Raw genomic sequence first — 26,701 nt, 5'->3', positions numbered from 1 at the left:
ATATTATTGATATTATGTTTGTCATTTGAGAAGACTCCACTGAGATTTTTACAAAATGACGGACCAGAATTCTTTTTTCGAGATTTATGTACTTATTGATGTAGGTCTGGATTGATAACGTGTGTGCAAATTTTCAGATCATTCTCTCATCCCCGAATTTTCAGATTTGCATCTAATAAGACTCTCAATGTATGTGCGTTTGGTTAATATTATAAATCTTAAGCTATAATTATCAATATATTTGTACTGTTTGATTGAAATGCAATAAAAGTATTTACGTTACAAGAAATATTTATAAAAGCAATTAAAACATTACCACCAGTAAATATTACAATATTAAATGTTCAATAATGATTGTTTTACATGTAATAAATTCTGGAAACAAAGTGATTCCTCGGAAGCATTAATCACAACAAAATAACATAAGAATTGCAGACTCGGTTTGATTGAGTCTGTACATGAGGGATAATGAATAAGTGCAACATCCCTCACGACCCCTAGCACCGGCTTGAGCGTACTCAATTCTCAACACTTAATAGTGCTGGGCATCAAATCCCGAAGGACCAGAAAATATAACAACTCTTATTTATACTACCCCTTTTGTACTGCAGATAAATATCTATAGCTGTGTTATCGGTATAATTTACCACTGGAGATTGAGTATTACCTAGCAGACATTAATTCAATAATTCTGTACCTTATTTATAAAGCTCTATAAAAAAAAGTATTCTTTACCATTGAGTAGTAGTTTTTGACCATTAAAGTTGCCACTTATGTCCATTAGTCATACAATAGTAATACAGTTTGTGTGATTATCAATAGGAAAAATCTTTTGTCCTGTCATTTATACAGTAAATCTGTTTCCGTTCGGTACAAAAACTGACGGAACTGTCTAAGTACTTGCAATTAAGTTTGCAATTATAACAGTAAAAGAGAAAATGTAAAGCACTTATATGAAACAAAAGTATAATTGTTGTACATTTGACATTTTACTTCCGGTAGTTACAGTCTTGGACAGGATATAAAACTTTCTTGATTTGATGGTGTTTCTGCGTGGCAAATTTAGAAGAAGTGAACGAAAACATTTTATTTTATGTAACATATTATTGAAACAAAAATGTGAAAAGTATCGTTACTTTTTTGTCAAATACTATAAGGTCACCAGTTTTTTATTAACACTTAGTATCATTGTGGGTTTTGTTATTTAAAAACTTAAAAGTCAAGCATTGCCCCTCTTGAACTTGAAGTTACAATCAAATAAAATGCCAATCACATATGTCATATGTATATTTTGTTTCAGAAATTCACTTAAAAACCTGTAAAACAGATACATAGTTCGGAGGCCTTTTGTTACGAATTCTCATATTTCTGATTTTTAATCTTATATTGTTGATGCAATCCTTTTTTTACTTTGAGGATTTGAATAAGATATTTATTTGGCATTGTACTAACATACAATATTATAATGTTCAATGTTCAGCTTTATTTTTATCTTTTTATCTTTATTTTTATCTTTTTTTATTTCTCAATATATAACAATTTTCCATGCAGATTATCTGTATAAAAGCTTGGGTGATATGTATAATAAATTCTGCAACTTTCTATGTGTCAAGAAGCTATAAACGCTAAGGCTGATAATTTGCAAGCTATGTCATTGGAAGAAATAATTGGCAGGTAATTTCTTATAATTTTATTTAATTGAACAATTGAAACCCATTAAATTTTATAGAAATGGCCATAAAGATTTCCTGTCATCGTAAGAATTGCCGGAACTGAAAGTACATGTATACTAGTTTTAAGCATTTATTTTAAGTGGAACGCATAATATAACGATATATTCAGACGCCACGTGCAAAATTTTGCACACGACAAGCCATACATTTAAGACAATTTTATGATAATCTTCGTTTTTACATTAAAAGTACTTTTATCTTTTTCTTAGAGTAATAGTTTAAACACTTATCATTAGAGTTTGATGGTGACGAAAGATGGTTGCTTTTATTTAAATCTAAATAATTTCAAGAAGATCTTAGAAAATTAGAACTTAAAGAATATCTGACTTGTATTCTAAATCATCATGAAGCAGATATACTTATAAAAGGCGGAAAAATGATAATGAAAATCATATAAAGCATGTGGCATGAAATATAGAGAGGAGTTTACAATTAAATAATACATTTCCAGGGACTTGTCTTATTACTTAAACGAAGACAGGAGCATACTGAAGTGACAAATGTTTGAATTTAATTATTTATTACCAAATATGTGTAAAAAAAATCAAAACACGTTTAACAAAGTTTGAGACACTTTTAAAATTCTAATATTGTCAAGTCTGATAGGGATCAAAATGACTGAAAGCTCTGTACTCAATAGTCTCGTACACAATATATAATACATTCAACAAATTAATAGGTTTAATATTTTACCTTGACCAGAGACTTTGTTATGAAGCTTTTTGTAAAATTCTAGTAGAGAAATAAATGTTGATAATATATACGCAGGTTTAATGGTTCAGGTAATAAATACAATATTTTGATTTTATTGCTATCAGTATTTTGATTTAGTATGATATGCAAAAAAAAAAGTTTTTTTTTTCGTTCTTAACTTACAGCAACACAGAATCTTATAAAGTATGGAAGGCAGAAACATGTAGAAAATGTATTGCCCAGTATCGATGGTAAAAACCTTATACATTTGTATTAATTAATTACATTGTTTACTTTGTACAGGTATATACAGATATACATGCACATATATATGTATATACCAGCACATATATATGTATATACCAGATCTACAAATATGTTATGACACCTGTTACGGCGAGAGTGATGACCGATTGCCGTACAAATCAAAGAAATCTAAAATTTAGTAAGTTTATTATAATGATAATAATAATAACATATAACCTATCTGTAGACGTCTCTCTAACGTAAATGTTGGTATTTCTGCTCACCGTGTAAAGAGCAAGCTTATTTAAAGAGTTTACTTTAGTTTTACAGGTTTTTTACAGGTATTGCGGCATGTGGAAAATGTTCACATGTAATAATCTTGTGACTAAATTAAAGTGTTCAGCAGGCTGGTCTCACAATGGAGACTACAACTGTAGCATTAAATGTACTCATCTACTCATTAAAAGTGTCAAGTTGGATTTAGTTTTTTTCCTTCTAAATTATTTTTACCAACCATTTAGGCGGACTTTTATATAACTGCAGGTAATTAGTTAGCAAATCAACGTAAATATATATCATATTATCTTTAAAAAAAACTCAGTTTCATGCCGTATCGAGTATGGCTTAGTTAATAGATTGGAGATCCTGTATGTTGAAATAAAGTTTGTTACCACACTTAAGTGAACCTTTATATATGTATAATATTATGCTTTTGAAACAATTTTTGAACATCGAAGACTATGTAAAATATGTAATGCAAATGTTTGCCCACATTATATATAGTCATTAAATTATATGCATTAATTTCTTATTGAACATTTTGACTTGGACTTGACAGAAAATAAATTTCTGATTACCTCCCTTTATTAACATGAAATGCCAATTCGGTAACATCTTTACAAAATATGCGTTTTGGAACTTACAATAATGATAAATCTTCATTATGAGCATATATTTATAATATGAAACCATAAAAAATTAGTTACAGGATCTTAAAACTCCATTTGTAGTTTTCACTTATCGTTTTATTCTTCAAGTAAGAAAAGTTCGTTAGGATGCTAAATCTTTCACCAAGAAGGAGGTTACATCATTTGTATGTCATTCAAATATGTTATGACACCTGTTACGGAGAGAGTGATGACAGATTGCCGCAGCAATCAAAGAAATCTAAAATTTAGTCAGTTTATAAAAATGATGATAATAGCATACTCACCATATTTATAACCTACTTGTAGACGTCTCTCTAACGTAAATGTTAGTATTTCTGCTCACCGTGTAAAGGGCAAGCTTATTTAAAGAGTTTACTTCAGTTTTACAAGGTTCATTTACAGGTATTGCGATCCGTGGAGAATTGTCACATGTAATAGACATGTGACTAAATTAAGGTGTACAACAGGCTGGACTCACAATGGAGACTACAACTGTAGCATCCGTGAGTATAATTATAAGTCATCTACTCATTAAAAGTTTCAAGTTGGATTTAGTTTTTATTTCTTCTAAATTATTTTTAGCAACTATTTATATAACTGCACGTAATAAGATAGCCAATCAAAGTAAATATATAACATATTATCTTTAAAAAATCTTTGTACGTTTCATGCCTCATCGATGGAGTATCGCTTAATTCATAGATTATAACTCCAGTATCATTTTATTCTTCAAGTAATAAAAGCCCGTTAGGATGCTAATTTTATCATCAAGAAGGAGGTTACATCATTTATATTTCATTCCAAGTTTTAACTGTACTTAATTTCTACAGCTTTTACGGGTTTATATGACCAATCCCAAGATTTTCATTTAAAATCGAAGCAAACATCTACTTCTTTGGCAACTGAATATATGCATGTGTCTCTATGTATGCGTGCTCGTGCCAGTGCTTGTGTGTTGGTGTGCGCGCGAGTGCGTGTGTGCGCGTGCATAGGCGGAGGATCGTTCCCGATTTAAATTAATTACAGATTAGACTTAACGTTAAAGAAACATCTTGACTGGTTTTAGGAAGAGCCAGAATGCTGGTACCGTTCCACTGTCAGAACAAAGAATTTACTCTCTAAACAATTTGCCATTATAAACCCTGTAATCGTTTTTTCAGCAATATGTAAACCGAACTGTGGATCCGTTGGGGAGTGTGTGGCTCCTGGTAAATGTGATTGTAAAGGTCTAGCAGAAGGTCAGTATTGTCAGGAGTGTAAGTTATTGAATTGCTTATCCTAAAGAATTGTCGATTATAATCCTGAATGTGTAAAAATGAATTATGATAAATATGAGAAAAAGTATTCCCAAAATGAAAATTAGAAGTCTTATTTTCCTTTGATGAAAACGATTGTCTAGTATTAAGGAAGTATTCTTATTTTTTTGCGTTGGTGTCCGATGATTACGCATTTGAACGGTATTTGAGCGGAATATATAGATGATGGGTTTTAGCATGTGAATTCTAAAAATGAATAATTATTAGAAAAAAAAGGACTGCATATTTAGACTTTGCTGATTATATGCATTATGTTAATTGAAATATGTTACAGTAGACTTCATTAAGATCTGTAAATCGTTTGTTAAAAACTTTGGTATATCTATAATTGCCAACATTGATCCTCTTAGTATCACCAAGCAGTGATGTTAAAAAATATTAAACCAATATCTTATGGTAATATTGTGTTTTCTGTTTCAGTGCTGGATTCTACGCCGAGAAATGCATCTGAAAATAACGGACAATAATATCCTTATAACAGCTGATTAAATAAATGAAATATGTACAGTACGTTTCTTTTTTGCCGAAGGAAATCTGTGAAGGATTGACTTCCCATGGAAACAATAAATATAACTAGAATTTTGATTGGTCATTGTCATCTTTCCACCCCACAAACGCCACAAAGTGCCTTTTACTATCATCACGTGCAAGCTTCCCTGGTCACGCGGTCTTTTTTTGTGCGGATGGACAAATACCAATATCTTATAACGGTGCGTTACATCACATATGATGACAGAATCTCAAAAATAGCTTTATATCTCCGTCCTGTCATGCTGGGTCACAATGCAATGTTTATTGAGCTCTGTGCAAATATTACGCCTACATAAGCCTAAGGATTGGGTCTGACTTTAACCAAAACCATTATATCGAAGTTAGTTCACGCGATGGCAAAGAATTGCACGTTGCCATTCATGCCCGATTGACAATAATGATGAGCCAAATCACAAGCGCAAATATACAAATAAGTTTTCATTATTTTAATGTGTTTAATGTTATTGAAAGAGATACAGATTAAGGTGACCCATGCCCTTTGGCAGGAGTTCACTCCGACTTAAACTAATTAACAAAATGGCAGAAGTGAAAAAAATGAAGGATAAAATGTCCACATGAACATTTTTTTATTTAATAATTTAATTTCATTAATTTAATTTTTAAATATTTTTATTTAATATTTTTTTAAATAATTTTCTATTAAAAGTTTTAAAACTCATTCGCATACTTGTAGTAAGCTAAAAAAAATTATTATGAAAGTTTAAGCAAAGCCATATGGCATACATGTAACACAAAACTGACTTAAAAGTTGACTTCAAAAATATTTCAACTAACTTTAAAAAGTTACTTGTTCGAGGCGTAAAAAACGTTTTATATATTTATGCTTAAACATCATGTGGCCATTTCTAGTCATTTTGACGTCTTTGAAAATTATGTATCGTGTAAAAAAGAACTAACGTATGTTTGTTTGGAATATTGGGGAGAGAACCGTTTTGAAAACGCTATAAGTACTTGAATATCAAAGCACTGAAAGTACTGGTTGCCGCACACCTCAATGATTTTATGCAAATATCTAAAATAATAAGTCTACCTTGTGGCTATGTTTACCATTTGCCTCGGGGCTATTTTAACAATAAAAAAACTGAAAAATGCATGGAATAATATTACCGAATTGATATTTATCGCTTTGAGCCTTTTTATTTATTAATTCAAACAGATTATTCAATCATTTAGTACTTCATATATATAAAGTAAGAAATATAGGGTACTGACAATTGTCATTAAATAAAATTGTATATTGAACGAGTGAAGAATGTTATTAATGCAAGCTTTAAGACATTGACTTTTACAATTCCATTGAGCAATTTAATCTTTAGACAGGAAAGATTATTGCTGGCAAGTAATGCCACAACGCGAAGCAAATATTATTCAACATTTCGTTTGGACAAATCTTAATTAAAATGATCAAGAAGAATAGAAACTAAAATCATTGTCATGAAAACAAAACTTTCAAATTTGATATATATATTTTTTACTGAAATGACGTTAGCTTATCTTTTAAATTATCTAATTTATGTACACGTATTTACATTTAAAAATCAACAACCCTTTTGTTTGCTTTGTTTGATTAATTTGACACTTCTTTTGATTGCTTGATTGTCATATTACGGCATATTAAACTCGACAAAACAATAACCATGATATAGTCAACTTTAATTGGGAGACTTTTACTGTCTGAGTGGGAAAATATTGTTTCCCCTTAAAGGGTCTCCATATACTCACAAACATCATTCATTTAAATATTATTTTTACTTTACTTTATACACGTATAATGGTGCAATTTAAATGAATGGTCTTTCCAAAATGTTTGATACCTGTATTGTGTACGAATATTTTATACATTAGGGTTGAATATATAAATCAAACACGGAAATATGTTTTAACAATTGAGCCGTGTTACGACAAAACCAACATAGTGCGTTTGCGACCAGCATGGATCCAGACCAGCCTGCGCTTCCGCTCAGTCTGATCAGGATCCATGCTGTTCGCTATCAATTTCTCTTCTTGTAATAAAGTTAGTAAGCGAACAGCATGGATCCTGATCAGACTGCACGAATGCGTAGGCTGGTCTGGATCCATGCTGGTCGCAAACGCACTTTTTTGGTTTTGTCGTGACACGGCTCATTTATCATTGAAGAATTATCCCATGGCAAACGATTACTTATACTGTTTACATGTTTTATTTTATTTATGTTGTTTTATCAGAACGAATCAAACTCAGTGATTTTGAGCTCATGGTTTTGATGTTCGTGAAGTTAGCCAGACTGCCGGAACAGCATGAACAGCCGGAACACATTTTCGTTGAGATCGGCTGTTCCGGCTACTCCGGATAACCGGAGTCCGGTTCCTGCTGAACAGGCTAGCCAGAGAAGATACAATTAAACATGTTCAAACGACCATTGGTTAATTCAACAATGTAGTTTCAAATTACTTATCACCTCATCTCTGGCTATTCCGGTTAGCTTGAAAAACCGACGACATATTTAAGACCATGTGTGTCGTGCATGCTGTGTCCACTGGTATAGGTGTGTCTATCGGATTTGCCGACGTTGAGCCGAAAATCGTACTATAAATGACCATTTCAGCTTATATCTCGCCTATTCCAGTTAGCCCATGTAAGCCCAAGAACCCCATATAATGGGATGGTAAGGTGGTTTGACCGTGTGTCCGCTAGTACAGGTTTGTCCGTCGAGAATTCTCTGGTATTTTGCCGACATTAAGCCGAAAAATGTACTATAAATGAAAAGTCATGTAAATTATGGAAACATACATGATGGTGATTGTATTTAACAGTTAAACATTGCAATTGTGAACTGAACAAAAAAAGTAATTTACAAATTACAAACCACGTAAATTACCAGTAAGCGGTCAAATATGCAAACACCCCTCTTAGTGCGTTAGACACGCAACTTAGAAATATGGAGATAAATACAAAAAATCAGTCATTAATCGCACGAAACGGAATGTACCATTTAATGTGTTAGTGTAATCTTTGAATCTTGTAACGTTTTTAAACACCTTGATTTATTTTCAAGCATTCTTGAAATAATATGTAAGGCTAGCCAGAATAATCGTAATCAAGGCTACTTAAGCTGAAAAGAAACCCGGCGTTAGACTTAGGAATTTGTGTGTCGAGCATGGTGTGTCTGTGTGTCAGCTGGTGAATGTCCGTCGGGAATACTCTGGTATTTTGCCGACGTTGAGCTGAAAATCAAACTATAAGTGACCATTTCAGTTAATATCTAGCCCATGTGAGTCCCAGGCACATTTTCGCAGAACCCCATATGGTGGGATGGTAAGGGGGCATGATCGTGTGCCCGCGGGAATAGGTGTGTCCGTCGGTAATACTCTTGTATTATAACGACGTTGAGCCGAAAATCGTACTATATATGATCATTTCAACTCATATCTCGCCATTTTCGGTTGCTCCCTGTTAGCTCAAGCCCCAATTATGCAGATCCCAATATGGTGGGATAGTTAGGGGGTCTGACCGTGTGTCCGCTGCTGTAGGTGTGTCCGTCGGGAATACTTTAGTATTTTGCCGACGTTTAACCGAAAATCGGACGATAAATGGTCATTTCAGCTCAGATCTCGCCAATTCCGGCTAGCCCTATGAGCCCATTTGGGAATTTTCTGGCTTTCTATGGAAGATAAGCTGGGTAAAAATGTGATAACTACCAAATCTCGCCATTTTCATTTGGCTTCTATGATGCCCGGGCCAAGCTTCACAGAAACCCATAAAGTTCCAAGCTTAGGTACGAAAGCCAGTTGGGACATTTTGACTTCATGAATACCAAATGTCATCGTGAAGACTTGAATTTAGAAATTTTATTTAGTGAATTTACGTTTGCAACATACGATGTCAGCTTCGTGAATTCGCTGTTTCAACTTCGCAAATTCACTATTTCATATTCACAAATTCACGATTTCAACTTCACGAATTCATGATTTCAACTGCATTAAATCAATATTTTTTTCTTCATGAATTGAAGATTACAACTCACGAATTCACAAATTTAACATACGGATTGCGAATTTTCGATTTCAAAGTCACGATTTGTACTGCACATATTTACGAATTCACGATTTCACGTTCAAGAAGCTGAAAACGTTAATTCACGAAGTTGAAATTGTGAAGATGATTTCATGAAGTTGAAGTCTTGAATTCACGAAGTTGAAATCGTCATTTAGTTGAAATTGTAAATTTGTGAAGTTTAAAACTGTCAATGTTATTACCACTTTTAGCCGAAAATCAACTGCAATGTCATTTTATCTCAAAATATTTGGAATTTTCGTCTGCGTCTTGTGAGCATGGATACATAGAGATTTGTAACCTGAAGATCACTTACTTTATAATGTTAGATATAGTTGGTATTTTGTCGACATTTAAGCAAAATGTTACTGTGCTGTGTATTATGAAAAGCTCACTCTTTGATGAAAATCTTTTGAGATACAGCTATGTTAAAAGGCATTTGCATGAAAGAAGAATGTGGCCAAATAATAAGCACAGTCAATACCTTTAGTTATTTTTAAATACAATTATATAGCACGTTCAACCCATTATATTGTGTTTAATCATGTTGTCAGTTTTTCACTATCAAAGACATTCAACTGAAACTTCATAAAGTAAATGTCTAAAAACAAATCTACACCAGTAACTTTCTGACAACCAGTTTCATTGTAAAGCATTCATTTGTATAAAAGTCGAGTAGTGACTAAATGCATGTTATTTTCAGATGCGGGTGGGGGACATTCCACAGTCAGTATATCCTCTGTGAAATTATATCAATAAATATCGTGCTGGGATTGCCACAGAGGAGATGATGTTACGACGTTATTTTATTCTATTTTATTTCATACGATGACCCTGTTAATATTCTCTGTTATGCTTTTCCGTTAATGAATTGCTTTTTCTTTTTGTTTTAAACAAAACATTTATTAACTGTTTACTTCGTTCTTGATGTAATTTTACAGCAAGTATTTTTCAATTTAATATTATTAAAAAGTAATGGTCGTAGTAAACAACAATTATGAACAAACTGAAAACAATCAAGAATACAATAAAGGAGTCTTTCAGAATTAAATTAAAATACAAACAGGACAGAAGGGGAAAACGGAAATAAAATATCCAAAATTTTACTGAAGAAGAATTAACTATGGATAGCTGGGCGAAAGAATCAATATGAAAGTGTTCTAGATAATTTCCTACAAACAGTCTCCCCTTTCTTATTCGGTTGGGTCATTTAATGTGTGGGCATCGTGAATGTTCTATTCCCAAGCGTTTTGCTTTGCTGTATTGTAGTAGCAAAGTTGTCTCCCTTTTAATAATAATATGATTTGTACTACAATTCAATGTAGTTTTTGAGCTTAAGTTTCGAATTGGCCAGGGTCGAATTTACATATAAGAAACAGATATGAAAATAAATCTAATATCTGAGCTTATAAATAACTATACATGCTATATTTGAAGTTTCTGCGTTGATAACCGTCTTTAAAATAATTGGGAACAATTGTGGTGTTCCGTTTTGATTTTTGAGAGAGAACCTGTGATAAATCAATGCAAGCTTAATCTTGAACGAGGCAATCTGAGTAGTAAACAGGAGGTGCGTAACAGAATCCTTTCATGATATTTCCATTACACTTCTATAGATACGTTAGGAAGTATATCTCAGACAAATTACCAAAAGCCAATCAACATATTTACTAAAGGTTAAATATATAGAATTGTTTCTTGCTAACATAATATATCTGTCATAATGGATACGTTAGGAAGTATATCTCACACAAATCACCAAAAGAATAACAAATTTTGTTAATACATTCACACAAGAATAACAGTGGAAGCAAACTGACTTATCTCCCGTTGACCATGGTCATTCAGAACCTAACGTAAATGACCATTACGTCCCTTTAACAGTTGACATCTCAATAAAAAGGCAAATGACGCTGATACAAAAGTCACCATCTTGCTGCGCTCTGATTCTATTTCTATCTTCTGCAAAATGTAGCACGTTAGGGGGATTTACTTTCTGAGAAGAAATGACCAGCGGAAACCGTAATGCTGTAATATCTCGTACATTTATATATCAACAGTAGGATGGGGCGTAGGGGGTGTGTATACTGGACCTTTTCAAGAAACACTTCCCTGTTCATCTAACGGGGCTCTTATTTCATGAAATGAAACAGTATAGCACGTTTCTGATTTCTCTGTAAGAGACGGATTTTTTTTTGTTTTACATTTTCTTTTCATTTGTATTTTTTTTATAACTGTATGAATTGATTATAAGATAGAAAACTACTCTGAATATTCGTACACATTTCGTTATGCACATTTTGTTACGAAATTTACTACTTCCGATGTTTGTTGCAAAACGTTCGCAACGGTTTTGGCGTGTCATATCCTCTTACATTCTCGTTTGAACCGCAAGTTGGTTTGTATGCAATATCAAAGTAAAATACATATCTACTACCAAAATGCTTAGAACTCGACCTATTCTTGAAGTTAGAGAACATTCGTGCATAACGGTTCCCTGTAGTTTGAAAACGCATGTCAGCAGCGCAGAGCTCAAAATTCCCTTCCGGACAACGTCTCGTACAACGTGACGTGTGCATTAAGCCACAAACTTTACGATAAACCGACTTTCTCAGTGATCCCAATGGACTTACATTTCAATGCCATATTTAGTATTTTGGCTATTACTGGCTTTTTTTGCCGAAACAATTATTCTACTCAGACTAAAAAATACACACGAAATAGCTCACTTTTTGTGACAATGATTTTTGCCCGATTGCAATGAATTGCAGTCAATCTTAAAGCAGGAGATCTTAGCTGTTATACCAGACACAGCATATAATTTTCGGCGAACCATTTCTGCGACAGCGATCATTGTTTCACAACCATTTGCAAAACTGTTCGCATCTAAATTTACGTTGAAATACACACGAAAACGCAAACATTTATAACATACATTTTGTGACTGCCATTTACGCTCGATTACAATAAATGGCATATATTCTAAACACAGGGGGTATTAGCTTTCTACCAAGACATGGCATATAATAATCGGTGAATTATTGCCGTCACTGTGACTATTGTTTCACAACAACTTGCAGCCGTTCCTTTAAAAAATGTGCACATCTAAATTTCCGTTACATTTGTGCAGAAAATGGAGTTGTCGAAGTAATAGAAACAACTTTATTATGGCAAGGCCAAACTCATATGTCTTTGTGTGAGAACAACAAATGAACAATAGAACAACAAAAAAAAAAAAAAAAAAAAAAAAAAAAAAAAAAGAAAAAAAAAAAAAAAAATTGCAGACGACAAAATTTTGTCACATGAATTCGCGAACGCAATTATTTGGTAATATTGTCGAGCTAGTTACATATGTGCTTTCTTATCTGATTTATTATCATACCTTTTATTATTAGGCAGAGGTCACTCATGATTAGTTGTGTAAATTCATCATCATCATCATCATCATCATCATCGTCATCATCATCATCGTCATCGTCATCGTCGTCGTCATCATCATCATCATCATCATCATCATCATCATCATCATCATCATCATTATCATCATCACCATCATCATCATCATAATCATCATCATCATAATCATCATCATCATCATCACCATCATCATTATCACCATCACCATCATCATCATCATAATCATCATCATCATCATCACCATCATCTTCATCATAATAATAATACATATGATCTATCCCCATAACGTGTCAAAATCAATACTATGAAAATGTTATTCATTGCTAACATAATATATCTGTCATAATGGATACGTTAGGAAGTATATCTCAGACAAATCACCAAAAAATCAACATTGAACATTTTGTTATATACATTCACACAAGAATAACAAATTAGAAAGAAAGTGGAAGCAAACTGACTTATCTCCCGTTGACCATGGTCATTCAGAACCTAACGTAAATGACCATTACGTCCCTTTAACAGTTGACATCTCAATAAAAAGGCTAATGACGCTGATACAAAAGTCACCATCTGCTGCGGTCTGATTCTATTTCTATCTTCTGCAAAATGTAGCACGTTAGGGGGATTTACTTTCTGAGAAGAAATGACCAGCGGAAACCGTAATGCTGTAATATCTCGTACATTTATATATCAACAGTAGTATGGGCGTAGGGGGTGTGTATACTGGACCTTTTCAAGAAACACTTCCCTGTTCATCTAACGGGGCTCTTATTTCATGAAATGAAACAGTATAGTACGTTTCTAATTTCTCTGTAAGAGACGGAGTTGTTTTTTTTTTTACATTTTTTTTTCATTTGTATTTTTGTATATCAACTGTATGAATTGATTATAAGATAGAAAACTACTCTGAATATTCGTACACATTTCGTTATGCACATTTCGTTAGGAAATTTACTACTTCCGATATTTAAGTTTGCTTTCAAAACGTTCGCAACGGTTTTGGTGTGTCATATCCTCTTACATTCTCGTTTGATCCGCAAGTTGGTTTGTATGCAATATCAAAGTAAAATACATATCTACTACCAAAATGCTTAGAACTCGACCTATTCTTGAAGTTAGAGAACATTCGTGCATAACGGTTCCCTGTAGTTTGAAAACGCATGTCAGCAGCGCAGAGCTCAAAATTCCCTTCCGGACAACGTCTCGTACAACGTGACGTGTGCATTAAGCCACAAACTTTACGATAAACCGACTTTCTCAGTGATCCCACTGGACTTACATTTCAATGCCATATTTAATATTTGGCTATTACTGGCTTTTTTGCCGAAACAATTATTCTACTCAGACTAAAAAATACACACGAAATAGCTCACTTTTTGTGACAATGATTTTTGCCCGATTGCAATGAATTGCAGTCAATCTTAAAGCAGGAGATCTTAGCTGTTATACCAGACACAGCATATAATTTTCGGCGAACCATTTCTGCGACAGCGATCATTGTTTCACAACCATTTGCAAAACTGTTCGCATCTAAATTTACGTTGAAATACACACGAAAACGCAAACATTTATATAGCATACATTTTGTGACTGCCATTTACGCTCGATTACAATAAATGGCATATATTCTAAACACAGGGGGTATTAGCTTTCTACCAAGACATGGCATATAATAATCGGTGAATTATTGCCGTCACTGTGACTATTGTTTCACAACAAACTTGCAGCCGTTCCTTTCAAAAAATGTGCACATCTAAATTTCCGTTACATTTGTGCAGAAAATGGAGTTGTCGAAGTAATAGAAACAACTTTATTATGGCAAGGCCAAACTCATATGCCTTTGTGTGAGAACAACAAATGAACAAAATTTCCAAAAAAAAAAAAAAAAAAAAAAAAAAAAAAATTTGCAGACGACAAAATTTTGTCACATGAATTCGCGAACGCAATTATTTGGTAATATTGTCGAGCTAGTAACATATGTGTTTTCTTATCTGATTTATTATCATACCTTTTATTATTAGGCAGAGGTCACTCATGATTAGTTGTGTAAATTCATCATCATCATCATCATCGTCATCATCATCATCGTCATCGTCATCGACGTCGTCATCATCATCATCATCATCATCATCATCATCATCATCATCATCATCATCATCAACATTATCATCATCACCATCATCATCATCATAATCATCATCATCATCATCGCCATCATCATCATCATCACCATCATCATTATCACCATCACCATCATCATCATCATAATCATCATCATCATCATCATCACCATCATCTTCATCATAATAATAATACATATGATCTATCCCCATAACGTGTCAAAATCAATACTATGAAAATGTTATTCATTGCTAACATAATATATCTGTCATAATGGATACGTTAGGAAGTATATCTCAGACAAATCACCAAAAAAATCAACATTGAACATTTTTTTTATACATTCACACAAGAATAACAAATTAGAAAGAAAGTGGAAGCAAACTGACTTATCTCCCGTTGACCATGGTCATTCAGAGCCTAACGTAAATGACCATTACGTCCCTTTAACAGTTGACATCTCAATAAAAAGGCTAATGACGCTGATACAAAAGTCACCATCTGCTGCAGTCTGATTCTATTTCTATCTGCTGCAAAATGTAGCACGTTAGGGGGATTTACTTTCTGAGAAGAAATGACCAGCGAAAACCGTAATGCTGTAATATCTCGTACATTTATATATCAACAGTAGTATGGGCGTAGGGGGGTGTGTATACTGGACCTTTTCAAGAAACACTTCCCTGTTCATCTAACGGGGCTCTTATTTCATGAAATGAAACAGTATAGTACGTTTCTAATTTCTCTATAAGAGACGGAGTTGTTTTTTTTACATTTTTTTTTCATTTTTGTTTTTGTATATCAACTGTATGAATTGATTATAAGATAGAAAACTACTCTGAATATTCGTACACATTTCGTTATGCACATTTCGTTAGGAAATTTACTACTTCCGATATTTAAGTTTGCTTCAAAATGTTTGCAACGGTTTTGGTGTGTCATACCCTCTTACATTCTCGTTTGATCCGCAAGTTGGTTTGTATGCAATATCAAAGTAAAATACATATATACTACCAAAATGCTTAGAACTCGACCTATTCTTGGAGTTAGAGAACATTCGTGCATAACGGTTCCCTGTAGTTTGAAAACGCATGTCAGCAGCGCAGAGCTCAAAATTCCCTTCCGGACAACGTCTCGTACAACGTGACGTGTGCATTAAGCCACAAACTTTACGATAAACCGACTTTCTCAGTGATCCCACTGGACTTACATTTCAATGCCATATTTAATATTTGGCTATTACTGGCTTTTTTGCCGAAACAATTATTCTACTCAGACTAAAAAATACCAACGAAATAGCTCACTTTTTGTGACAATGATTTTTGCCCGATTGCAATGAATTGCAGTCAATCTTAAAGCAGGAGATCTTAGCTGTTATACCAGACACAGCATATAATTTTCGGCGAACCATTTCTGCGACAGCGATCATTGTTTCACAACCATTTGCAAAACTGTTCGCATCTAAATTTACGTTGAAATACACACGAAAACGCAAACATTTATAACATACATTTTTGTGACTGCCATTTATCTCGATTACAATAAATGGCATATATTCTAAACACAGGGGGTATTAGCTTTCTACCAAGACATGGCATATAATAATCGGTGAATTATTGCCGTCACTGTGACTATTGTTTCACAACAACTTGCAGCCGTTCCTTTCAAAAATGTGCACATCTAAATTTCCGTTACATTTGTGCAGAAAAGGGAGTTGTCGAAGTAATAGAAACAACTTTATTATGGCAAGGCCAAACTCATATGCCTTTGTGTGAGAACAACAAATGAACAATATTTCCAAAAAAAAAAAAAAATTGCAGACGACAAAAGTTTGTCACATGAATTCGCGAACGCAATTATTTGGTAATATTGTCGAGCAAGTAACATATGTGTTTTCTTATCTGATTTATTATCATACCTTTTATTATTAGGCAGAGGTCACTCATGATTAGTTGTGTAAATTCATCATCATCATCATCATCATCATCGTCATCATCATCATCATCATCGTCGTCGTCGTCGTCATCATCATCGCCATCATCATCATCATCGCCATCACCATCATCATCATCATCATCATCATCATCATCATCATCACCACCACCATCATCATCATCATCATCATCATCATCATCATAAAAATAATACATATGATCCATCCCCATAACGTGTCAAAATCAATACTATAAAAATGTTATTCATTGCTAACATAATATATCTGTCATAATGGATACGTTAGGAAGTATATCTCAGACAAATCACCAAAAGAATCAACATTGAACATTTTGTTATATACATTCACACAAGAATAACAAATTAGAAAGAAAGTGGAAGCAAACTGACTTATCTCCCGTTGACCATGGTCATTCAGAACCTAACGTAAATGACCATTACGTCCCTTTAACAGTTGACATCTCAATAGAAAGGCTAATGACGCTGATACAAAAGTCACCATCTGCTGCGCTCTGATTCTATTTCTATCTTCTGCAAAATGTAGCACGTTTGGGGGATTTACTTTCTGAGAAGAAATGACCAGCGGAAACCGTAATGCTGTAATATCTCGTACATTTATATATCAACAGTAGTATGGGGCGTAGGATGTGTGTATACTGGACCTTTTCTAGAAACACTTCGCTGTTCATCTAACGGGGCTCTTATTTCATGAAATGAAACAGTATAGTACGTTTCTGATTTCTTTGTAAGAGACGTAGTTTTTTTTTCATTTGTATTTTTTTATATCAACTGTATGAATTAATTATAAGATAGAAAACTACTCTGAATATTCGTACACATTTCGTTATGCACATTTCGTTAGAAAATTTACTACTTCCGATATTCAAGTTTGCTTCAAAACGTTCGCAACGGTTTTGGTGTGTCATATCCTCTTACATTCTCGTTTGATCCGCAAGTTGGTTTGTATGCAATATCAAAGTAAAATACATATCTACTATCGAAAATGCTTAGAACTCGACTTACATTGTCAAAAGTTTATTTCATTAAAGAGAAAATAAATAAAAATAGATAAAAATATAAATAAAAAATGTTTATATATAAATAAATAAATAAATAGATGAATGAATAAATTAACACCAATATTATAGGCCAATCAGTTTCAGATACAATGTAGTGATATCCCGCGATATACCGCGATATTCAGTCTGCACCAGTCGTGTCGTCAGGGATAGTCAATCATATTCCAGTTTCCGAGTCTGAATCTTATGTGATCTTCACCACTAGTTATAATAGTAGTCAAGATCCTTCTCATAGACCAACACCGATTGAGAAGATAACGTGGAATCTTGTTCAACTCACCGCGAACAGCTGCTGTCAAATTGCTGGATGGTTTGTGACTGAATTTATATAGAGTTTGACCGATATAATCTTAAACGCGTTCATAAAATTGGGTTGATATCCGGCATACATGATGGCCAGGGAAAACATTTATATCATTATGCTGCAGCAGATCGCGACTGATGCGTGCGACGTGATGTCTTGCATAAGTATGCTGCAGTGTAAGTCCTAGTCTGAATTACCGGCTCTTGTAACTACGCAGAATAGTAGGGAGGAAACAAGACTATGTAAGTCCCTGAAGTTGTTGGATCAATAGTGACAAAGGTGCGTGTGTATTTGTGTTTATTTATACTCGCCACCGGTTGTCCATATGAGCGAGTCCTCCAGAAGAGTATTAGTCATTTTATTTTTGGAGGATGATACAGAAAGATGCCTTTAGCCTGCCAAGTGTTTAAGCACCCATACACGGGACCTCGATTTAAAGTCTAATCCGGAAGTCTGATTAGTAATTTTAGTTGGCCAGCTCGGGAATCGAGCCCACAATGTCGAGATTACAAGTCTCGCGCTGTAACTGATTGAGGTATGCGGGCTGGGAACTAAAGCTTGGTCAATATATCGTCTAGCTTGGAGATTTCCCTGGCAAAGCACAGCTAAAACTGATTTAAATCAATGGTTGATTGCTCCCCACACAATTATACTGCCTCTACCGTAACGGTCACTGTATATTGATAATGCTGAAATCATAAAAAGAGGCGTACAGTTAAACTATTCAAAAGAGGCGTATAGTTTATCTATTCCTTATAATTATATAAAATTTAAAGGCTGGTTTGTTTCATAGAAATTCGACTAGGGTGGGGTGTGGATGGCCAATGCACCGCAACTATTTGCTGTTTTAATCTGTTTAATTCTTCTTACTATCTACGCCACTGAATGCTTCCTTGTTGACTTGAAAATTACGTGCAAATATTTTATCGTTTATTGATTTAGGAATATATTTATAAAAGATGTGACGAAACTGAATGCAATAAAGGCTCATCGATTTTCGGATACTGGTTAGGTTATTTTACATCACATTAATTTTTACAAATAGAACGAAACCAAATAGGCCTGTCTAACGAAAAATAAAGAAAAAGAAAAACAGAAGAACGCGTTTTCCCGTGGTCATCCTAGCAGGTCGACTTATAAATTTACCCTGAAAACAGGCTCATTTGACATGCCATTAATCAACAATTATAGTTTCAAGTAGACAGAAAGCTACTTTCTCTTTCTTGATTGTTTCTACTTCCAATATGTCGTAATCAAAATACCAAAAATTCACGAATCTCTCTGTACAATACAAATATGTGTAATTTCACTTTCAATTGTTTTTTTCTTTTATTGATTTTGTTTATTTGAAATCAAACAAAACAAAACAAATTAATTTAATTTGACTGTTAAAGATCCTGTAACACATTTTTTATGGTTTTATATCATAATTATTGATCAAATGAAGATTTTATGATATTAAGTTTGAAACAACAAGCTGTGTTTGAATATATAAAGCTGAATGTACAGGATTATGGGTACTACCCTATTGATGAGGGTAAAACAATCAGAATTTCAACACTTCAAGTATTACTATTTCCGACACTGAGTCACTCACAACTATCATATATATCTGTCGCGATCATGTTTCTTTTGACTTGATAAGAGAAACTGCTTAAAGGTTAATGAAGTGTTATTTTATTTTTGCTCAATAGTAGATCTAGATATAGAGCTATTATTAGTCTTTTATTTGTTATTTTATTTTGCTCAATAATAGATATAGAGCTTTTCTAATCTTGTCTTAGTTGTTTATTTAAAACATTACTCAATTAAACATAAAAGCGTTATTATTATATCACCGAAATAATAAGGTAGTATTGTTCATATTTCCCGCCATTTTTACAGACACGAAACTATTCACTTCTTGCCCAATTATCCGAAACGTTGCGATTTACACGCGTCATACGTGGACGCTGAAAAGGTAAATATAGACTCAAAATTTGATTTATCAAGGCATGATGCATGGAAATTATGTTTTAACACAAGTCTTTTCATGTAATATAACATAAAATAACAAATATTTAATCGCGGATGGGCTTACGACGTTAGAAAAGTTAAACCATGACAGTTGATGTGTTTACATTTTAAAAGTGGCAGTGAATAGGTTCGTGTTTACAAAGAGTTTCTCTTTATAATAGAGAGGAATTTCTAAATCAGTGACTTCGATAGATCAGCAGTTGAAGATAAAACTAGATTTTACTATAAGTTAACCGTTTATAAAAGAAAACTGTAAAAAAATGTATTCTGCGCATATTTTCTAGATCTATTTCTTTTTCACTTTCATCATATTAATATTGATCAGTGATGTTAATTCATCTATAACAGTCATTCTTTGAAAATTCTATGAAAATCTCAGTTGTTGTTTTTTTTTTATAGAAAATGGGACAAAATGTAGGCATTTAATCAAAGGGGCGCTGTACTATAAGCCTACCCGAATAATATCTAGCCATAGATTCTCTGAAATATTATTATTTATTCAAAAATAAGCTTAACTTATTTTAGCGTGCATATACAGTTTTTGAAAATACATTTTCTATCAATTTAACTTGAATGCTGACCGTGCGATAGCAATGTTGCATCAGGGAGGGGACGGGGTTAAAGTATGTGTAGGGGTGAGTGGGGTAAAGACTGATTTAGAACAGAGAAAACAATAATATTTCAAATTCTTGTTTTATACTCTTATAGTAAAATGGGAAAGAAAGTATGTTGGATGGGTTAGAAAAGAGGAATACGGCCCTTAACTTGGCTTAAGGCGTACGTAGTGTCTTTGCGTTGTTTGTTCATTCAACATGTTCTATCAATCAACTCTTTCATTCGTTCTAGTTTCAGGTAGCTGTCTGTCAGTGAACCTAATCATGCGTCAGCTGAAAGGAAAACCCGCCAAAGAAACCAAGAAAGATAAAAGGGAGAGAAGAAGGGATAATATTGAAAATAAAAACAATGTGACAAGAGTTGTCCTTCCTGTTTGTGGTGCATTAATAGCAGCTTTAGTTGCCTTTGTGCTTTATAGCACGAATTTCAAAATATGAAGCATTTTTTGTTGACATTTGTTTTACTAGTATTTGAGAAAAACTTCATGGAACATTGTGTTTTGTTACGTTCTTACTGTTACAAAGTATGTGAAAAAAAGGGAAAAAACAATGTTTTTGCGAGAAAATTCAACGAAAATTTTTACCTGACCAGTTTTACATAATTATCCGGAAGAGTAAACCGAGCAGGGAAACAGCTGGAATTGTAGAACAGATCTAGAGCTTTTTTCAAATAGATCACTTAAATAACTGAAGAGCTATTTTTTAAAAACTTTTCGCCATTGATGTTTGGACATTACCGGACTTTAGATTTTATTACATGTAATGATGTACAAATGTATATACATTCATATATTGTTCACATTTTGTTTAACTAAGCTGAAAACTACCGACCATTATCATTTCCTATTTTAAAATGTTTTTTGATGTATTTTCTTTCCTGATGTTTTGTTTTTAAATGTGATGTTACATCCATTAATGGATGGATAAAGATAGTATAGTTTTAGATTACATAAGATACATGTGTAAAGCTTGTGTTCAAGAATTTCACCTACATTTCAGTTACATTTCAGCATAAACATGTAAACTATTTTGGATCATTCTTACCCTGGTCGTTATTCATTCTTCCATATATGTGCTAAATATATGTCATTAAGCAATAATGTACTATACCATTATTTTGTGCCTTACTATGTAACATTTGTTTTTGTAAATTAGAGTAAAATGTATTGAACTAAATATATTTTTCTGTTTTATCCACTTTTAAGATTTTACATGTATTGATGCTAATACACGTTTTGTGTAATTTCGATTTCGAAACAAGTTCTTGAAGGGATATAAATCGCATCTGAATCCAGTAACTTGAACAAATCTGTTCTGGTTCCATCTGAAGAAACAGGGTGGTATCCCGAGTAGGACTCGAACCCATGATCCCTTGTTTGAGAGACAGACACTTTAACCACCAGTCCACCGTTTCGATCATCATGTATGTTAACTCTGTCTTGATCGAAAAGTACTTTAATCATTATTACGCTTGACTGTGAAGATTTAATGAAATACCCTTGAAACTAACAAGTATTTGTGTACTTTATAGTAACGCTGGAACACACGATTCTTGGGTCTAAATATATGCAATCACTATAGTCCACGGCCCTTTGAAATAATAAACAAAAAAGTTTTAATCTATGACTTTTGAAAATTGTTTATTATTCTATTTTGGGTACTATTACGTTGTTGACTAATTTACAAAATAGTTTTGTAAATCGATACCGTTTTCAGAAATCTCAATATACATGAAGTGTTAAATTATTAAATAAACATTTGTTTGGACTGGCCAACTTTCGTATTGAGTTTGTATTGAGATCGCATTGTTGTTGTGTAGAAATTGTATTGAGATTATATTGAGATTGTATTTAGTTTGTATTGAGGTTGTATTGAAATTGTATTAAGATCGTATTTAATTTGTATTGAGATCGTCTTGAAATTGTATAGAGGTCGTATTAAGTTTGTTTTGAGATCGTAATGAAATTGTATTGATGTGGTACTAACTTTGTGTTGAGGTCGTAATGAAATTGTATAGAGGTCGTATTAACTTTGTATTGAGGTCGTAATGAAATTGTATTGATGTGGTATTAACTTTGTATCGAGGTCGTTATGAAATTGTATTAAGATCGTATGTAGTTTGTATTGAGATCGTAATGAAATCGTATTGAGGTCTTATTAAGTTTGTATTGAGATTGTACAGTGTTTGTTTACATGTTATTCATTGAACAGTGATTTTTAAAACTTTAAATTAAAATAGTAAAATAAAGCGTTTTACGACACTGATTAGAGACTGTTAATTAAGATAAACATATTTATCTATATTCACATTCATGAATAAAGTTATGAATATTTCATGAATCATTTTCAAATGGCATTGCCTTACAGCTTATTACAAATGCTCATGATTTTTTTTACTTGAATTGTTTTATCTCTTTTATTATTTCCCACCGTTCCCTTTTTAGGAGCGTCTTTAATAATTGTATTTTTAATTTTTATTGTTGTTTTCTAAAGTATTTCAAACATGTTTGATTTTATACAATATCTGACAATATTGTATTTTTTGTTCGTTCATACTTGACTTGCTTTTTTTTGTGTGTACAAAGTAGCGGGAAGGAACCATTATATTAGTCACGCGCGTTTTTATGATATTCTGTTTGTCTCTAATTTGTTATAATACAATTCATCAAATGTTAGTATTTGGATCATTTGATATATTGGAATAAATAGTGCATATAATAAAACTAAATTTGTCCCCAGGTAGTTAAGAATAGTCATAATCGGTAACACATGTATACATTATAGCGAAACCAGTACCCGTGGGGTTCCGACGATGAGAATAGTAGGAATACACAAATATCAGTCAGTATGTAATTTCAAAACATTTTTAATCAAGATTTAATGTATTTAATTAAATTTTCTTGATGAATTTTGTATGACTAATCACACTTTTATGTTCCTTCCTTCTCAGTTATGTAGGGCTAACACCAAATCGAACCGAAATTGCAATTCGATACATTTTTTTTCTTACTCAAAATTTTGAAAAACGAAAATATTTTTTTTTTAGTTTAAACTATTTCACTTTCTGTTACCCTCATTTTTGACGAATGAAATATTTGGATTGTACTACTGTTTTAAACTAAATGTGCAATAAAAGTGCTTTTTCCGTGAACATTTCATATAGAAAGTGAAACTATATGCACTTGTAACTAAACGAGCCAATGCATATATGATTTGATTTCATTCATAATCGCTTAAACTTGACTAGGTAACTTGAAACCTATCAAACTTTTAAGTTTTTGTTTTACTTAATATGAACAGGAAACGATGATACTCTATGCATCATTTGAAATGTTTATGAAAATATTTCAGTAATTTATGAAAAGAAAATACGCTAATTCACTTCCGGAAACCATGTATTTTAGCCAAAATGTTGAAGGTCATAAACCGAACTGATAAAAGTACTAATGTTAATGTTTCTCTTTTGTTTATGTCATACACTCATAAGAGGTAATTTCCATTTCATAAGTGCGTATATTTTGACAATTTAATACATTTGTTAACGTCGCGCACGTGATGTGATGTGATCACGTGCGAGGAATTTTATTCTAAAAATAGTAAATCTTGTTAAGTACAAGTGTGTAATAACATATGCTATGACAATTAACACAAATATCAAACATAAATTTTCACTAGGTCTTGTATTTATATGCATATTAAGTTATTTATAATATTTATATTTTACGTTGATCAACTGACACGGAACATGTGTTATAAACTGTTTTCGTTTGTGAATGTTTTTTATCCCTTAATTTACAGAATTATCGTTTGTTTGTCTGTACTTAATTCTTTTTCAAATATATTTTGTTTATTAATATGAAAACAAAATAAATGAAACTGAATCAGTTTTTTTTCTACTTATTTATTTCTTTCCTTCTATGTTTGAGACTTTGGCACCTTGACTAATCCATAAGCTTAGTTTTATCGCAGATATTAACACAGTTGGTTTTCATCTAGGCAGTCAGACGTACCACCTAACGGACATTCCTGGTTAACTTGCCAGTAGCGATATATCAATATCTTCGTAGGTAAGCGACTACTTATCTCGCATGATTTCTTAAGTAGGGGCCAGAAACACATGACAAGTATGCCCAATTTTAAAACCAATTTCTCATAGAAATTTCGCCTTGCAAATTTCGAACCAGCGGCCCATGTCTTAGTATCCGATGCTCTCATTAATGAGCCTAATGGGCAGACTCAGAGGAAACAAAAGGGTTGATAACCAAGTAGTACTCAAAACACCAACGATTCTTATGTTAAGAGCAGGCAGTTACCTTAACCATTAAGCCACCGATCCATCTTCATTGTAAATGAGCATACAGGGCGGTGGTGGGGGTGTTTAGAGATTATCCTATGTAGTTTATGAAACACCTCTGAGATTTGGACATCAAACAGTGATTTAATATTAAAAAACGCCATAGTGTAGGGAGCTTAAAGTCTATTGAACCACTTTCGAATCCGTTCCTGAAACCACCCAGTACCAAGCAATGAGTGTAAAGATTCATTTTTGCTAACGACGAAAAAAAACAAAACAAAAACGACTTGCCTCAACAGGGTTTAAACCCACGCGGCCAACAAACCTTAGATTACTATTCCACCGGGTTATCCACTCGGTCACGCCGCAAGTAAAGCATTTATATGACTTAAGGAAAAAATGTAATACTTTTGAAAAAGAAAATTGTCTGTAAAAAGAAAAGAAACAGTATGAACAGTTAAAGGGAAGTAAGTGGAGTTCATTATAGAAATGTTATATATTGGTTACTCTTCTTTAGACTATATTAATAGGCGAAAACTTACCTCATCCGCGATATAACAAACACATGTCGAGATAAAGAGGATATTAAATGAGTGTAAGTTCAATACTGAATTTATTGCACGAGTTGAATAAAATTATATTATGCGAGCCTCTGGCTACACGAATTTAATATTCTCAAAATAAAGACCGTTTAAAGTGAAAAAAGAGTCATTTTACTGACGTGCCTATAGTATAACGCTAACATTTAGCGCGTCTTTACACTATGCTTGTATAACGCTAATGACGTCACGTCAAAATATATGCATGGCCGTGCAATACCATTTTTACGGAGTCGCAAAATTGGCACGGGTGTGTGATAAAAGATTATTCAAAGACAATGTCTCTTATTATCAAACCTTTTAGGAAGTTGTCACTGATTTTAAAGCATGGAGCTAGAATAGTTTCTTATTATAACACCATCTATTTCATGTAGATTTGATGAAAACCTTCTAGGAAATAGTCTATTTGTTATAAAATCTTCTTGGAAATAAACGTTTATCATAGAATAAAGAAAAACAAGCAAAGTTGATTACCTTTATTAAGACTTAGCGGTGTGTAAAACCGCAAAAGGCTAGTTTTACAAAACGTTTATAAATATATGATTGTTTTTGCATTGCATATTATTCACCTTTATGGAAGTATTTTAGGACGTGGTTCTGCAACATAACGCCCACAGTTTAAGAAAAATCTTATATTCTCATTAAAAACAATGTGATTTTTCGAATGTCCAGACGAGAATCGTTGAGCTTTGGGCTAAGTCCACCAAGGTCTACGTAAATTGTTTTCAAGAGAGGTGATTTGACTATAATTAGGAAATCGAAACCGTGAGGAAACTTCGTTAAGCCTAACCAATTTGAATTT

General features: G+C 33.0%; 2 long non-coding RNA genes across 2 annotated transcripts; both read left to right on the top strand.

The window, feature by feature from the left end:
* The first annotated feature begins 2,586 nt into the window (after positions 1-2,586).
* On the top strand, positions 2,587-4,880 carry LOC132753631 (uncharacterized). The gene is made up of 3 exons (XR_009628985.1): positions 2,587-2,677; positions 4,004-4,104; positions 4,762-4,880. It is a non-coding gene; the product is annotated as an uncharacterized LOC132753631 (long non-coding RNA).
* Positions 4,881-20,261: 15,381 nt separating this feature from the next.
* Positions 20,262-24,892, top strand: LOC132753630 (uncharacterized). Its single transcript, XR_009628984.1, has 2 exons — positions 20,262-20,336; positions 21,239-24,892. It is a non-coding gene; the product is annotated as an uncharacterized LOC132753630 (long non-coding RNA).
* Positions 24,893-26,701: the final 1,809 nt, after the last annotated feature.

The sequence above is a fragment of the Ruditapes philippinarum genome, unplaced genomic scaffold (assembly GCF_026571515.1).
Source record: "Ruditapes philippinarum isolate M1 unplaced genomic scaffold, ASM2657151v2 ctg887_1_1_1_1, whole genome shotgun sequence".
In the NCBI taxonomy this organism is placed as follows: Eukaryota; Metazoa; Mollusca; class Bivalvia; order Venerida; family Veneridae; genus Ruditapes; species Ruditapes philippinarum.
This window is presented reverse-complemented; position numbering and strand designations above follow the sequence as displayed.